This window comes from Schistocerca serialis, chromosome 4, assembly GCF_023864345.2.
Source record: "Schistocerca serialis cubense isolate TAMUIC-IGC-003099 chromosome 4, iqSchSeri2.2, whole genome shotgun sequence".
NCBI lineage: Eukaryota > Metazoa > Arthropoda > Insecta > Orthoptera > Acrididae > Schistocerca > Schistocerca serialis.
This window is the reverse complement of record NC_064641.1, coordinates 113,361,162-113,377,321: the sequence shown is the minus strand read 5'-3', so window position 1 is coordinate 113,377,321 and position 16,160 is coordinate 113,361,162. Positions and strand designations below refer to the sequence as shown.

At 42.4% G+C, this 16,160-nt stretch overlaps 1 pseudogene; it reads right to left on the bottom strand.

The window, feature by feature from the left end:
* Positions 1 to 354: 354 nt before the first annotated feature.
* LOC126475765 (5S ribosomal RNA) lies at positions 355 to 472 on the bottom strand (annotated as a pseudogene).
* Between the last annotated feature and the right edge of the window lie 15,688 nt (positions 473 to 16,160).

Below are 16,160 nucleotides of genomic sequence, written 5' to 3'. Positions count from 1 at the left end.
TTCATGCTCGATGTCTTCCCCGACGACGATGCCATCTTTCAGCATCATAACTGTCCATGTCTCGAAGCCAGAACAGAGCTACAGTGGTTTGGAGAGCGTTATAGTGAATTCATGTTGATGTCTAAAACTAAACTAAAACTTAACTCCACCCCAACAGGCCATGAAGGCCCAAAGGTACTGACTGGCCGCCGTGTCATCCTCAGTTCAGAGGCATCAACACTGGATGCGGATATGGAGGGGCACGTGGTCAGCACACCGTTCTCCCGGCCGTATGTCGGTTTCCGTGACCGGAGCCCCTAGTTATCAATCAGGTAGCTCCTCAGTTTGCCTCACAAGGGCTGAGTGCACCCCGCTTGCCAACAGCACTCGGCAGACCGGATGGTCACCCATCCAAGTCCTAGCCCAACCCGACAGTGCTTAACTTCGCTGAGCTGACGGGAACCGATGTTACCACTGAGGCAAGGCCGTTGGCCATGTTGACCAAATTCGGTGACCAAATTCGCCTGATGTAGATCCTATGAACCTCATCTGGGTCCTTATCGGGCGCCATCACCGTGTACGCAAATCAACGGCCCGTTGTTTACTCGAATTACACGACCTGTGCGTAGACATCTAATGCCACATACCTCCACTAACCTACCAACAAACTGTCGGATCCTTGATACGCAGAATCAGTGATGTATTTCGTTCCAAAGACTGATAAACAATCTGTTTAGAAGCAGGTGGTCATAGTGTTTTGGCTCATCAGCATATTTACAGGGTTTCCCATTAATCTTGACCACCCTAAAAAACTGTTTGTCCAGATGCAAATTACAAAATGTTTCAAGAAAATGTTCTTTAGCCGTCAGGGGGACATCAATCAGCATGATTGCCTTCGTTGTAGCTTTGTTTTTTACGAAGATATGAACAGTGGTATCACTTTTTTAAAAGGCACCCTGCATTTTTTATTCGGTAATTCATTTTCTATCCTAAAAACCTATTCAAAAATGTACCACAGTGTACCATTCACTGAAACACGTTATTAATTACATAACACAACACTGACGCTGACGCTCCCAGCAGTTAGTCCAGGTGCTCGGGGTAAAGGATTACATCCACGTGCCGACGTTGACAGAGGACAAATGTAAACATAAGTAGTATGCACACCCATCATTCCGTCAACCATCGACAGTTGAAGAGCTGTGTGAATAAAATGTACACCAACGAAGACAGGGTAGAAATGATACTCATCAATGGGGAATGTAAGTTAGCAGAACAGTAATTGCAATTAAGTGAAACAACAAGTTTACTGACCGAGACTCGAACTCGGGACCTTTGCCTTTCGCGGGCAAGTGCTCTACCAACTGAGCTACCGAAACACCACTCACGCCCGGTACTCACAGCTTTACTTCTGCCAGTACCTCGTCTCCTACCTTCCAAACTTAACAGAAGCTCTCCTGCGAACCTTGCAGAACTAGCACTCCTGAAAGAAAGGATATTGCGGAGACATGGCTTAGCCACAGCCTGGGGGATGTTTCCAGAATGAGATTTCCACTCTGCAGCGGAGTGTGCGCTGATATGAAACTTCCTGGCAGATTAAAACTGTGTGCCCGACCGAGACTCGAACTCGGGACCTTTGCCTTTCGCGGGCAAGTGCTCTACCAACTGAGCTACCGAAGCACGACTCACGCCCGGTACTCACAGCTTTACTTCTGCCAGTACCTCGTCTCCTACCTTCCAAACTTAACAGAAGCTCTCCTGCGAACCTTTCAGGAGTGCTAGTTCTGCAAGGTTCGCAGGAGAGCTTCTGTTAAGTTTGGAAGGTAGGAGACGAGGTACTGGCAGAAGTAAAGCTGTGAGTACCGGGCCTGAGTCGTGCTTCGGTAGCTCAGTTGGTAGAGCACTTGCCCGCGAATGGCAAAGGTCCCGATTTCGAGTCTCGGTCGGGCACACAGTTTTAATCTGCCAGGAAGTTTCATATCAGCGCACACTCCGCTGCAGAGTGGAAATCTCATTCTGGGAACAAGTTTACTGTTACCTGTCACCATTTTATTTTTTCCACGACGCGTTTCGAAGGTTTAAACTTCCATCATCGGGTGGATTTACATTAGTTAGTGTTACATATGTGTGGATGTTGTGTTACGACATTTGGAGGAACTTGTGGCACTGCCTCCAGTGGTCACAGGTTCCTTTTTCTGTCATAACACTTCACATGTGTACTGCCACATTTGTAAACAAATATACATGTGAAGTGTTACGACATAAAAAGGAACCTGTGACCACCGGAGGCAATGCCACAAGTTCCTCCAAATGTCGTAACACAACATACACACATATGTAACACTAACTAATGTAAATCCACCCGATATGGAAGTTTAAACCTTCGAAACGCGTCGTGGAAAAAATGAAATGGTGACTGGTAACAGTAAACTTGTTTCATTTAATGTCAGTAACAGTCACGGTAAAGCCTAACCTAAAAATGTTCGCATTTAAAGTAATTGCAATACTGTTTTCTTATGTATGGGTATGTTTAGTACAATAGTTTAGTCCTTTTAAATACTGTCGTGTAGAGTAGGCATACAGGAAATGTTGCCCTTGCGTCAAACTGTATTGACATAACGTTTCTTTTATTGTTGTTGTTGTTGAAGGTAGGCAAAATGCTCAAAATGCTCTGAGCACCATGGGACTTAACATCTGAGGTCATCAGTTCCCTAGACTTAGAACTACTTAAACCTAACTAACCTAAGGACATCACACACATCCATGCCCGAGGCAAGATTCGAACCAGCGATCGTAGCAGCAGCACGGTTCCAGACTGAAGCGCCTAGAACCACTCGGCCATAGGGGCCGGCCGGCAAAATGCTACGCAGGCAGCGGAAATGTACAGAGGGTGATATCCTGACAAGAACCCACCTTCCCGACGGATATTTTCGGATGTTTTCTCGTCTTGTTGCGACGCTTCAGGAAACGGGAAGTTTCAATCCACGACAACGCAATCGTCGTAGCACTCGCACAGACGAAGCTGGCGAAGATACTGTTCTCGCTTCCGTTGGTATGAATCCACATGTGAGCACACGACAGTTTGAACACGAATTTGGCATTCCTAAAACCAGTGTACATCGTATTCTTACAAGTCACCTGTTCCATACTTACCATATACATCTACATCAAGAATTGCAGCGGCCGGAGTGGCCGAGTGGTTCAAGGCGCTACAGTCTGGAACCGCACGACCGCTACGGTCGCAGGTTCGAATCCTGCCTCGGGCATGGATCTGTGTGATGTCCTTAGGTTAGTTAGGTTTAAGTAGTTCTATATTCTAGGGGACTTATGACCAAAGCAGTTGAGTCCCATAGTGCTCAGAGCCAAGAATTGCATGGGAATTTTTCCAGAATCGTGTACAGTTCTGTCAGTGGGCACAGCAGCAGATCCTCGCCGGCTCGAACTTCTTCTCCAGTGTTCTATTTACCGATGAATGTTCCTTCTCAAACAAAGAACAGGTAAATACAAGAAACATGCATTATTGGTCCAGCGACAATCCACGATGGCTTAGATAGGTGCAACATCATCGTCAATGGAGAGTTAACGTCTGATGTAGGATGCTCGGTACTACAATTATTGGTGCTTATTTCATCAATGGTAGTCTAAATGGCACAGCGTATGCCAACTTCCTCAGACGAATTCTTCCTCCTCTTCTGGATGAAGTACCGCTAAGAACCAGAATCCTTATATGGTATCAACACGATGGACGCCCAGCACATAAAGCCTAGCGTGCACGTCGTGTTCTGAACTGAAGGTATCCTGCCAGATGGATTGGTCGAGGAGGAACAGTTACTTGCCCTGCTAGATATCCTGATTTAAATCCTCTGGGCTTTTACCTTTGGGGGTGCATTGAAGACGTTGTCTATCGCGATATTCCAATAACTCCAGAGGACATGCAGGAACGTACCGTGCGTGCTTGTAATTCTCTTTGTAGGGAAGCAGCCTACTCACGCCTTATAAAATTCACATCAGTCTTTCCATTGTGTGCCAGCCAGTCCGCTGTAACTAGCTCTGACGTCATAAATGTTGCGCAATACTTTAAAAATCAAGTAAATAACCTGAAACGTTTCTAGCATGTCAGGAGTAATACTAAATCAATATGTGCTGAATATCAGTTCAATAACTTTAACCATTTTCGAAATTTGTAAAAATCATTGTCGCAACAGAAAAGAGCTAGAAACTTAAAAATTTATATTTAGATTCCTTTTGCATAATAATTTAGTAGAAACAGTATTCTGGATCTCACGAATTAAAATTTTAGTTGAAATTCATGATTTTCTGATTTTTGTCTTAAAAATGAAGGAAGCAAGATAGATTAAGTAGGCGAATAAATAAAGCTAGGATGTTTAAATTTAAGTAGAAGGGAGATCCGCTATAATCATAAAGATGTGAGAAGTTTCAACTGAATAACTATAAAACTATAGCGATAGCGTATCTCCAAAGGGCAAGTTCAGAGCTCGTCTACTGCGTGTAGTGTAATTAAATTAATTATCTCGCCCAAAATATTTGACTTAGCCACGTCAGACTTTTATTATGATTACTTACTTGTGTGCTGATTGCACAAATAATTGAAAGCTTCATCGGCCATCAGCAAAGGAGGCAATGATTTATTCGATAACTTAAAGTGGTGCATTACTAGCCCAGCGACTAGTCGGGAGAGCAGATTTGATCAGGCGTTCCCTTAGCCGTCCGCACCGCGGCTTTATATGTAAGAACGCTGATTAGCGCACCACCTGTGCCAGGAGTCGCGTCGCGTCGGTATCATCGTTGATATAAACGGCCTCGGATACAGTAATAAGTTACTCGGGATACGCGTAACCATGAAATCGTTTTCGAGTGAAGTGTTAATTTTGGGATGACGTTAATGATCTATCTTTAGTGTGCGTATGTCGTATTTTCACGTGCCGCCGCAGGACAGAAATTCTACCATTATTAGCGTCGCGTTTCATGAACATTATCATCAAATTATGGCGAGCATTCACTTAAACATTTAATTTGAACAGTTATAGTTGCATCAGTGCATTAGACTCTGAACTGCTCTGGTAGTTGCATTGTGTGGATTCTTTTTGGTCTGTGACTTTCAGAATATAGTGAACATTTTAGAGAGAATGGTTTTTGATTATGAATCCCAGACAATCTCCCAATTCCTCAGAGCTATAAGCTGTAGCTATAAATGTATTTCTCAGATGAAGTGGACACTAGGAATTCTAATTACAGGCTTCACGTTTTGCTAAACACTTTCTGGTTGCCAATATTGTAGTTAGAGAGCTAGTGTTGAGAATGGCAAACAACAGCATTAAATAAATAATAGGAACATTAACAATTATTCCACCCGCCACCCCACATCTTCAGCAGGCAACACTGGAAGCAGTAAATAATTCTTTCATTCAACGAGTGCACCAGTGTACCGGTGTCCAGGATCACAACTTTGAGCACCTTTGAATGTTCTACTCCTGGGCAATGGTACAGGAGAGTCAAAGTCAATTTTGTGTTATGTTTTTACTTGGTTTTCGTTTGTTTTCTGACAACTCCAGCAAGTGGACGAGTTTGTGATCCCGGGCTCAAAGTCAATGTTATATAATTAATAACGTGTTTCAGTGAATGGTACACTGTGATACATTTTTGTCTTTAGGAGACAAAATGAATTACCGAATAAAAAATACAGGGTGCCATTTAAAAAAGTCATACTGCTGTTCGTATCTTTGTAAAAAACAAAGTTACAACGAAGGCAATCATGTTGATTGATGTCCCCCTGACGGCTAAAGAACATTTGCTTGAAAGATTTTGTAATGTGCATCTGGACAAACAGTTATGTAAGGTGGTCAAGATAAATGGGACACCCTGTATATTGTACAGATATCATACATATGACATTTTGGAGAGGAACCCTGAAAGTGTTTTTTTTTTCGTGTATACCACCACAGCGTGGTTTGGTAATTTGCCGATAGTCAGCGCTAGTCGCAAACATGGCGAGTTCAGGAGCAGAGCGAACTTTCAGTGTTGGAGTTCAACAAAAACAAGTGTGCTACAGCTGTTCAACGGATGTTTAAAATCCAGTGCTGTAAGAAGCCACCAACAAGGAAGGGAATTTATCACTGGCACAACAAATTCGTCACGACAGGGTTGCTTGTGCCCTGTGAAGAGAAGCGAACGTCCCAGTGTGAGTGAAGTGAATGTGGAGCGCACACAAGAGACATTCATAAGGAGTCCAAAAAAATTGGTGCGTTGAGCATCCCGTGAACTCGAAATGGCTCCAGTGACAGCGTGGAAAGTCCTGCGACAGAAGCTGTCTATGAAACCATTCAAATTGGAGCTGGTGCAGAAGCTCAATAACGATGACAAAGACAAGCATTTTGAGTTTTGTTCACAGTTGCAACAATTGAATGAGGATGGGGATGGCATTGTTGATCGCTTAATTTTTAGTGATGAAGCCACTTTTCACACTAATGGGAAAGTGAACAGTCATAATTGTCGAATATGGGGTACAAGCATCCACACGAATGGATTGAAGTCGTGCGTGATTCCCCAAAGGTAAATGTTTTTTGTGCCTTGTCACGTCAAAAACTGTATGGGCCATTCTTCTTCACCGAGAGCACTGTCACTGGATATTCCTGCTTGGACATGTTGCAGTAATGGCCAATGCCTCAAATGCAATTGGACTCTCCGTTCATCTTTCAGCAGGATGGGGCTCCAACCCATTTTCATTGTGAAGTTCGTGGTTACCTGAATACGGAGCTGCCACATCGGTGGATCGGCCGTGCTACAGGAGACAGCTGTTCCATGAAATGGCCTCCGCAATAATCAGATCTTACTCCGTGTGACTTTTTTCTGTGGTTAGACATAAAAGATCTGGTGTATGTACCGCCTCTACTACGTGATGTAGCAGAGCTCCGAGAGAGAATAGGGAAATGACTGTGACGATGCCATGCTGGGACGGGTATGGCAAGAATTCGATTACCATGTTGATGTCTGATGGGTCAATCATGGTTTGCATATCGAATGTCTGTAAAAAAACTTTCAGAGTTTCTCTTCAAAATACAATATGTATGACATCTGTACAATGTTTAGTTCTTGTGCAATAAATAGCACAGGTCTGCCACTATAAAACTGCATAGGATTTTTTTAACAATTTTTCATAGATTTTGACCTCCCAAAAACAGAAAAAAATATTACAAAAATTCTATCACCTAGGTTTTTATGTATATTGCAGTATTTATGTTCATTAGTAATAAACCTATGTGGTTTTTTTAATTTAATAATTATTAAAAATTATATCAATTATAATTGATAAAATGAACTTAAATTTTAAAAAAATTTCAATGTTAACTATTATTTGTTACCACTTTCAAGTTTTACCGTGAACTCCTGGGCGCCAGAAGCAAATGCAAACAATCTTATTGTTCAGTTCTATCATATTGCGACAAGTCAAATGACGATTTGTATCTCGCATGAAATGAAGAGAAACTCTCAGTAGAAATATTGTTATTCAAGTGAACAGTGCTGTTGTTTCTGTCTAGTTATGGCTACAAGAGGTTGTTTTATTTCTCCAAACAGTTCTTATTATATCTGTGGTGAATACACTATTAGAAGTCAACAGAGAAAAATAAGTGATTTTGTGAGAATAGTTTATTTTGGTTACTTTAAATTAAAACTTGGTGATCAAGATAAACCATGGGCTCCACATAAGGTGTGTAGAAGATGTGAAGAAGATCTTCATTTGTGGTTTAAGGGTAAGAAAAATGCATTTCGAATTGGAATTCCTATGATATGGCTTGAGTAGAGAACCATACCACTGATTGCTACATCTGTTCAGTTGACAAAATTGATTCAATTAAAAAAAAACAACAAAGAAGCATAAGTGACCCTAACCTTGACTCAGCTATATGTCCAGTGCCCCATGGCTCGAATACTTATCCCACAGCCACCTTCCAGTTTAGATGAATACCCGAGTAAGAGGGAGGACGAAGTTACATTACCTCCTCAGGGTAAATCAAGCTCAGATTTTTCTTCAGACAAAGATGAAGGGCCTCAACTATTTTCTCAAAGTGAGTTCAATGATCTAGTAAGAGATTTGGGTCTTTCAAAAGACGCAGCCGAACTGTTAGGTTCCAGATTAAAAAATAAAAACCTTTTATCATCTGGCACCTCATTTTCATGGTACAGACACCGAGAAAAAGAATTTACCCAGTTTTTCTCAAAAGAAGGAAATTTAGTTTTTCTCAAGAGAAGGAAATTTAGTTTTTTGCAATGATGTGGAAGAACTCATGCATTGCTTTGATATGCAGTATGACTCATCTGAATGGCGCCTTTTCATTGATTCATCCTAAACTAGTCTTAAAGTAGTATTATTGCACAATGGAAATAAATCTGCACCACTTCCGATGGGACATTCTGTGGATATGGACGAAAACTATAACGATTTGGCCATTATCCTGGAAAAAATCAAATATCAGGACCATCAATGGATGGTTTGTGGGGACTTCAAAATACTCACGATGCTTTCGGGTCAGCAGGCAGGCTATCTGAAATACCCATGCTTTTATACTTGTGGGATAGTAGAGCCAGAGAACAGCACTGGACTAAAAGTGATTAGCGACCCTGAGAAACTTTAAAACCTGGAGAGAAAAATGTTATCAATATTACTTTGGTACCACCAGAAAAGCTTTCGTTGCCCCCTCTCCATATCAAATTGGGGTTGATGAAACAATTTGTAAAATCGCTGCAAAACGATGGGAACTGTTTTGAATATCTATTTACAAAATTCTCGAAGCTGTTAGAAGCAAAGTTCAAAGAGGGAGTTTTCACTGGCCCCGACATAAGAAAACTTTTAACCGACACCCTCTTTGTGGAAAGTATGAATGAGAAGGAAAAAGAAGCTTGGGTATCATTCAAGGATGTAGTGCGAACGTTTTTGGAGATACTAAGGATCCTGACTACAAAACCATTGTTCAGCAGATGCTAGCAGCATATGAAGCTCAAGGCTACAAGATGAGCTTGAAGGTTCATTTTTTACACTCCCACATAGACAGTTTTCCTGAAAATCTGGGAGCTTACAGTGAAGGACAGTGGGAGCGGTTTCACCAGGATGTCCATGATACGAGGGCTATACTGAAAGTTTTTAGCAGAATATGTGAAAAAAAATTTATTTACAAGAAAACGTTTACAACTTTTCAAAATACTCTCCATTAGCATGTATACTTTTCCATTCTCTGAAACCACTTAGAAAATGTGTCAGTCCAAGCTTCTTTTGGATGTCACTTAGTGCACTCTCATACGCTGCAATGGCCTCTGCGTCTGATGAAAACCGTTGCCCTAGAAATTTTTTCCTTAGTCTTAGGGAACAGAAAGAAGTCACAGGGGGCCAGGTCAGGTGAACAGGGGGGATGGGGTAACACTCGCACTTTTTCCTTCTCCAGAAAGTCCATTGTTCTGGCAGCCCTGCGTGCAGATGCATTGTCGTGATGCAGCAGAAGGTGCCCACTCTTGGACTTTGAATGCTGTGACTTCCATGTGGCGATGACTTTTGGAAGACAATCGTTCACGTACCATTCAGCATTGACTGTACGACGTGTGTCCAAGGTCACAGAGGTGAGATGCCCGATCTTTGTGAAAAAAGCTCCCACCATTTTTTTCCAGAGCTCCGACTTCGTCGAATTTTGTGGGTGGTTCCTCCCCTGGAAAGCACCACACAGAAGACTGTCTCTTCGTTTCAGGGTCATAATGGTTTCATCACCTGTGACGATATTGTAGGTGTCTTGGGACTTCCCTCCATTGAATTTTTCGAGCATGAAACGACACCAGTCCACTCTCGCCTCCTTTTGGCTTTCTGTCAGGGAATGTGGCACCCAACGGGCACATCTCTTAGTAAGGCCTAAGTTACTATGAACGATGGTCTGTGCTGCTGTTGATCCAATATTTAGGGTCCTTTCAATGTCACAAAATGTAAGATGTGGATCTTCTTTGATCATTTTCCTCACAGCGTCAATGTTTTCAGGAGTCACAGCTGTTGCTGGCCGACCGGGATGAGGTTCATCTTCAATTGACTGCCAACCCCTCGAAAACTCTCGAAACCAATTTCCAACTGTGGCCCTAGAAGGGGAAACTTAACCAAAAACACGCAGCAAAGAAGAATGGCAGTCTTCGGCACTTAAACCCTTTTCATAATCGTAAAAATTCATGGCGCGAAAGTCGTGGCGCTACAGCTCCATCATGCACCGTCTCTGACTCAGCACTGCCTGTGCTTTCTTACCGCGCTGTGGGGGGATCACCACTAGCCAGGGGCTGCGCGCGCACGTCCCAAGGTCGAAAAACATCGCTCTTTCGAATGAAAACAACCCCATTGTCCTCCGCCTTACGGTTTACAGGCTTCTAATAACTTTCGGCACAGCCCTCGTATCGAGAGACGGTACCAAGAAAGATGGGATGTCACTATGCTTGCTGACTACTGTTGGATGCTTAAGTGGGAAATCAAAGATGGAAATCGGAAAAGGACTCGGCGAAGTATCAAGGAAAAGAAGAAAAGGTTTTATAAAACAACATGAATAAGTATAATACTGTTACGATATGTTCCAAAATAATGTTTCATTTATTGTAAAAAAATATTGTGTTTGATAATTTTGAATAAACGAGTGGTTTTACTAATTTTTTGTGCTTGAATCTCCAAATAAACCTTATGTTATAGAAAAAATGGACATTACTTCTGAAATCAGCTCATTCTAAAACATATAATTCAGTAAAAATAGCCGGCCGTTGTGGCCTAGCGGTTCTAGGTGCTTCAGTCTGGAACTGCACGACCGCTATGGTCACAGGTTCGAATCCTGCCTCGGGCATGGATGTGTGTGATGTCCTTAGGTCAGTTATGTTTAAGCAGTTCTAAGTCCTAGGGGACTGATGACCTCAGATGTTAAGTCCCAAAGTGCTCAGAGCCATTTGAACCTTTTCAGTAAAAATATCTCACACAGCTGACAAAAAAAATTTTTTTCAGACATGTGCAAAATCGAAAGTGTTCCCAGATTTTATGTACACCAGAGAGATATATATATATATATATATATATATATATATATATATATATTGTTTAGTCAATTAAAAGTAGTTGCAGTGAGTGCCAGTTATATACCATCACCCAAGGAAAATAGAAAATAAAACGACAGAGAATCATGAACAATGTTTTCTGTTAATTTATTTTTGGATTCTAGCATATATTTTAAAACAGACTGCAACAAAGAAAAAGCTATGCTATCAAAATGTGCAGCTTAGTTTCCTACCTCACAGTCAGTTTTAACTATGATAACAAACCAATTACACCATTAGACAAATTTGTTCTCCTTTATATATATTCTTTTCCTTTATATAAAATTTTAAACAAAGATGGTGTACACAACAGTATGTTATTTTGTACGTTTCTTGTAGTTCGTTTTAACACACAACAGGAAATTTGTATTCATGGCTTATCAGCTTGTGATTAGAATACTAGTACGACATCTGAATCGACTGAAACCTTGTTGTCTTATCCGTACGCATATTAAAACTACGTGGCACACTGAAGTATTATCCTCACAGATCATGTAGGTATATCTCCTCTCATACCCTGTGTACAACAATCCCAGCCAATTTACGCAGTCATTTTAATTGCCAATCAAGGTTTTGCAACCATGAACAACCAAAAGGCTCAAGGTCACAGAAAGGGGTGAAGGGGCGGGGGAGGGGAGAGGAGACAGACAGAGAAGGGGCGGAGAAAAAGGATATAAAGATGGGGAAGTAGGAGATGGACAGAGAAAGAGGAGGTGGAGGAGATGGAGTGACAGGGGAGGAATGGAGGGAGAGGGGGAAGAAGTGATGAACAGAGGAGGGGAAGAAGGAGAAGTGGACAAAAAGAGGGAGAGGATGAGATGAACAGAGAGAGGGGGAGGAGATGATGAACAGAAGAGGGGGGAGGAGGAGGAGGACGAGATGGACAAAAAGAGGGGTTGGAGGAGATCAGGATGTATCCAATTCCAGTACCTATTTATCAACTGCGAAGCATAGCCAGGTACTAGAGACATTGTGATAGCTAACCAGTCGTTTGTATCTAAGCTTTTAATTCAGTTCTTTAATAAATTTCAATGCCTGACATTCTTTTTAGACTTTTATGACCACTTGTGTGTTAAACTTGGCTTTGGCGCCATATGCACTCCTGGTTGCAGCTTCAAGAACTGAACAGGGCAAAGCGGCAGGCGATGACCAAATCTCAAAAGCTCCTTTAAAGAATTGACTCTGTTTTTCTCATAGCCCTTGCTGCCCTTGCACTGAAATAGAATGTGCGAACAATTGTTATTGTAAAACATCGCTAAGTTTGACGTGTCACAGAGTCAAGTCAGTTGACTCAAAACAATGGTTCAAATGGCTCTGAGGTTATCAATCTCCTAGAACTTATAACTACTTAAACCTAACTAACCTAAGGACATCACACACATCCATGCCTGAGACAGGATTCGAACCTGCGACCGTAGCGGTCGCGTGGTTCCAGACTGTAGCGCCTAGAACCGCTCGGCCACCCCGGCCGGCCAAGTCAGTTGGCCCTTTGTAGTAAGGTATCCGGAAAATTTACAACATATTTTTGTTTTATTTCAGTTTGTTCATTGGAAATGGAATTTGGTTCTTATGCATAAAGTGAAAAAATTGTACAGCTATTCCCTGAGGTCCATATATGAAAATGGGACTCATACATTTAATGTTTTGCGGAAGCAGACCATTTCTGATGGAATAATCCACAATATCTCGTTCTGCCGTCACACATAAAAAGCGTTTTTCGTCTTATGTAAGACAGATTAATCCGCTTAACCACAATGTGATAAGAACACAGCAATCAAACTGAATACACTGAGACGCACAGCCATGGAAAATGGCTACAATCCTGAAATAGCTAGTGAAATTATTAGAGAAAAGAAAAATACAGGTTAGAAGATAAGTAGGAGAGGAACAACGTTAATAAACGTAGAGATAAAATACAAACCAAAATGCGGGCATGTCATCTTATCATATTTCAGGCAAACTAGATTAACCACATATTTCGTAAAGCAGGAGCCAAAGTAGATTTTCAGACTGAAAATATCTATCAGTCCAATATAGGACATAAATGTGACTGGATACCCCACTACCACCAGTCGAGCATGTATAATGTGCAGAGCAACTATTGTGGTAAATGTTACATTGTATTGTATGTTAACCGGGGACCTAGAAACGACGGAGAGGCTCTGTCCCCGCCGCAGCCGCAGCTGCAGTGGTCCGCAGACCCACGACGACTACTGCAGTTCACTTCACCCCTCCGCCGCCCCACACCGAACCACTCTTTCAGGGTTATTGTGCATTTCGGCCCCCGGTGGACCCCCCCAGGAAACGTCTCACACCAGACGAGTGTAACCCCTATGTTTGTGTGGTAGAGTAATGGTGGTGTACGCATACGTGGAGAACATGTTTGCGCAGGAATTGTCGACATAGTGTAACTGAGGCGGAATAAGGGGAACCAGCCCGCATGCGCCAAAGCACATGGAAAACCGCCTAAAAACCATCCAAAGACTGGCTGGTTTACTGGACCTCGACACAAGTCTGCCGGACGGATACGTGCCGGGGACCAGGCGCTCCTTCCCGCCCGGAAAAATGTTACATTGGACCCGGTAGAAAGAACACTGTAGCTCTGGCAAAAGAGATCCGCATTTGAGTGATGAAAAGCATGTAGCGGATTAATCTGAAAATACCAGAGGTTGAAAATACAGCTACAGTTGTAAGGTTCTCTTATTTAGCATACGACCGGTTTCGGGCTCTTAAACGACCGTCTTCAGGTGCCGTAACTTGGTACTGTGACCTAAGCTCCAAGGTCGACGATTACAAGACGCGGTGTGCTACCAACGAGCTCAGAGCATAACTCGTCCACCGCGGCGCTCGGGGTCACAGCACCTGAAGATGGCCGTATAAGAGCCCGAAACCGGTCGTGTGCTAAATAAAAGAACCTTACAACTGTTGACGTATTTTTGACCTCTGGTATAATGCTCAGTTGTGGATGTTCCTCCGACAGGACTGTTGGTAATCTGAAAATAATATTATTGTTTTACTTAAGGGGGAGGAAGGACATAAGGGAAGAAATGGGAATTTTCTCCCATTACGCTAAAGGATGAAATTCCACGCTGAGCGAACTAATCGAACTAAAAAACATAAAAAATATTGAAAATTTTCGGAATATCATAATACAGAAGACCAGCTGACTGGAACTACAGTTGACCTATCGTACTTCTAGGTTAGCTATGTTTTTAGATAACAATATTGTTCACGATTCTTTACCGTTTTATTTTTTGTATTCGTTACATGGTTGGATACAGTTGGCACTCTGTACATTTACCTCTAACTGGCTAAACTTCATTTGTAAATAATATAGTTTTGACCTCGTATTCTTTTTTGATGTATGTATACCATTAAGCAACCTTTAAAGTATTGCATATATTTTTACTACAACTTTGATCGCCGTTTTCACCTGAAATTTTTCTGTATTCATGAGTTTTGTGCAATAGGTGCTGGATAATGTTCCTTGACCGAAACCGGACGCAGACCAATGAATAATTTAAACAGCATCTAACGGTGTCAACGTCATATAACGTCATTTCAGGTCCGCAAACGAAGTACTGCTCTTCAAGCTGGATGTACAGAAGGCTAAGTACTTGTCGAAGTGCATGAACAGCGTACGAGTACTTACATAGAGTGTAAACAAAGCAAAGAGAAAGTTGATGCGTAATGGTAGAAGGGAAATATCGACTTGCTTAATATCAAAACTGGGAACAACACAGCAGGGGAACAAGGAACAGAATTCTCCTACCTAGGAGACAAGATTACACAGGAGGATCAAAGCAAGGAAGATGTCTCAAGTAAATTGACAAAGGCGAAAAGTGAAATGTGTTGCTGTCAAAGAGTCTTAAAAATTAAGAGGACAGATACACCGTTGAACAGTAACGATTCTGTCACATATTTTTGGTCTACACAGACAGTACTTTCATAGTTTCACCAATGATTAAGTCCGCCCCCGGTAGCTGAGTGGTGTCCGGCCCGATAGCTGAATGGATTGCACGGTAACTCAGCGTGTTCGGTCAGAGGGTTAACTGCCCTCTGTAATAAAAAACTGAGTTAATGGATCAACAAAGAACTGAAATGGGTGTCTTGCGACGACCGCCCTGACGAAATGCAACGAAAGAAAACGACCCGGCTGGGTCGGGGATTTTCTCCTCTCAGGGACTGGGTGATGTGTTGTCTTCATTATTATTTCATCCCCATCCGGCGCGCAAGTCGCCCAATGTGGCGTCGAATGTAATAAGACCTGTACCAAGGCGGCGGGACCTGCCCCGTAAGGGGCCTCCCGGCCAATGTCGCGAAACGCTCATTTCCAGTACAATGTTTCCTTGAATAAATCTTTTTAAATCTTTAACCGGCTTGGTAGCTCAGCGTGTTCGGTCAGAGAGCTGGTTGGCCTCTGTAATAAAAATCTGAGTGGAAGGATCAACATACGAACTTGACTGGATGTCATGTGACGTCCACAACGACCAAACACAATGATAAAAAAAGAACAAAATGAAAAAAAGGAAAAAAGTGGTCAGCGCGACAGCATGTAAATCCTAAGGGCCCGGGTTTGATACCCGGCTGGGTCGGAGATTTTCTCTGATCTGGGACTGGGTGTTGTGTTGTGATAATCATCATCATTTCGTCCCCATCGACGCGCAGCTCGCCGAAGTGGCGTCAAATCGAAAAACTTGCACCCAGCGAACGGTCTACCCGACGGGTGGCCCTAGTCACACGATATTTACATTTTTTTTACCAACGATGATGTGTTCCAATCGACAGTGGCGTGCTTGATTCTGAGAAGTAGTCTTCAAACCAATGTTGTACTTGTTCCAATTTAATAGACAAACAGAACAAGCTCAGTTCCGCACGACCGATGTTTGTTGCATCCTAGAAAGGAACCGTTTTGTCTCAAAAAATGTCATTTATGCGAGTTCCTGCCCCCCTCCCCCCTCCCCCCCCTCAAAACGACGAGAAACGTAGATACATGTCGGGTCAGTGAAAGTGGTGTGTACAAAAATCGAACACATGTGTATTACAGCGTTAAGAGAGAAGTAAGACGC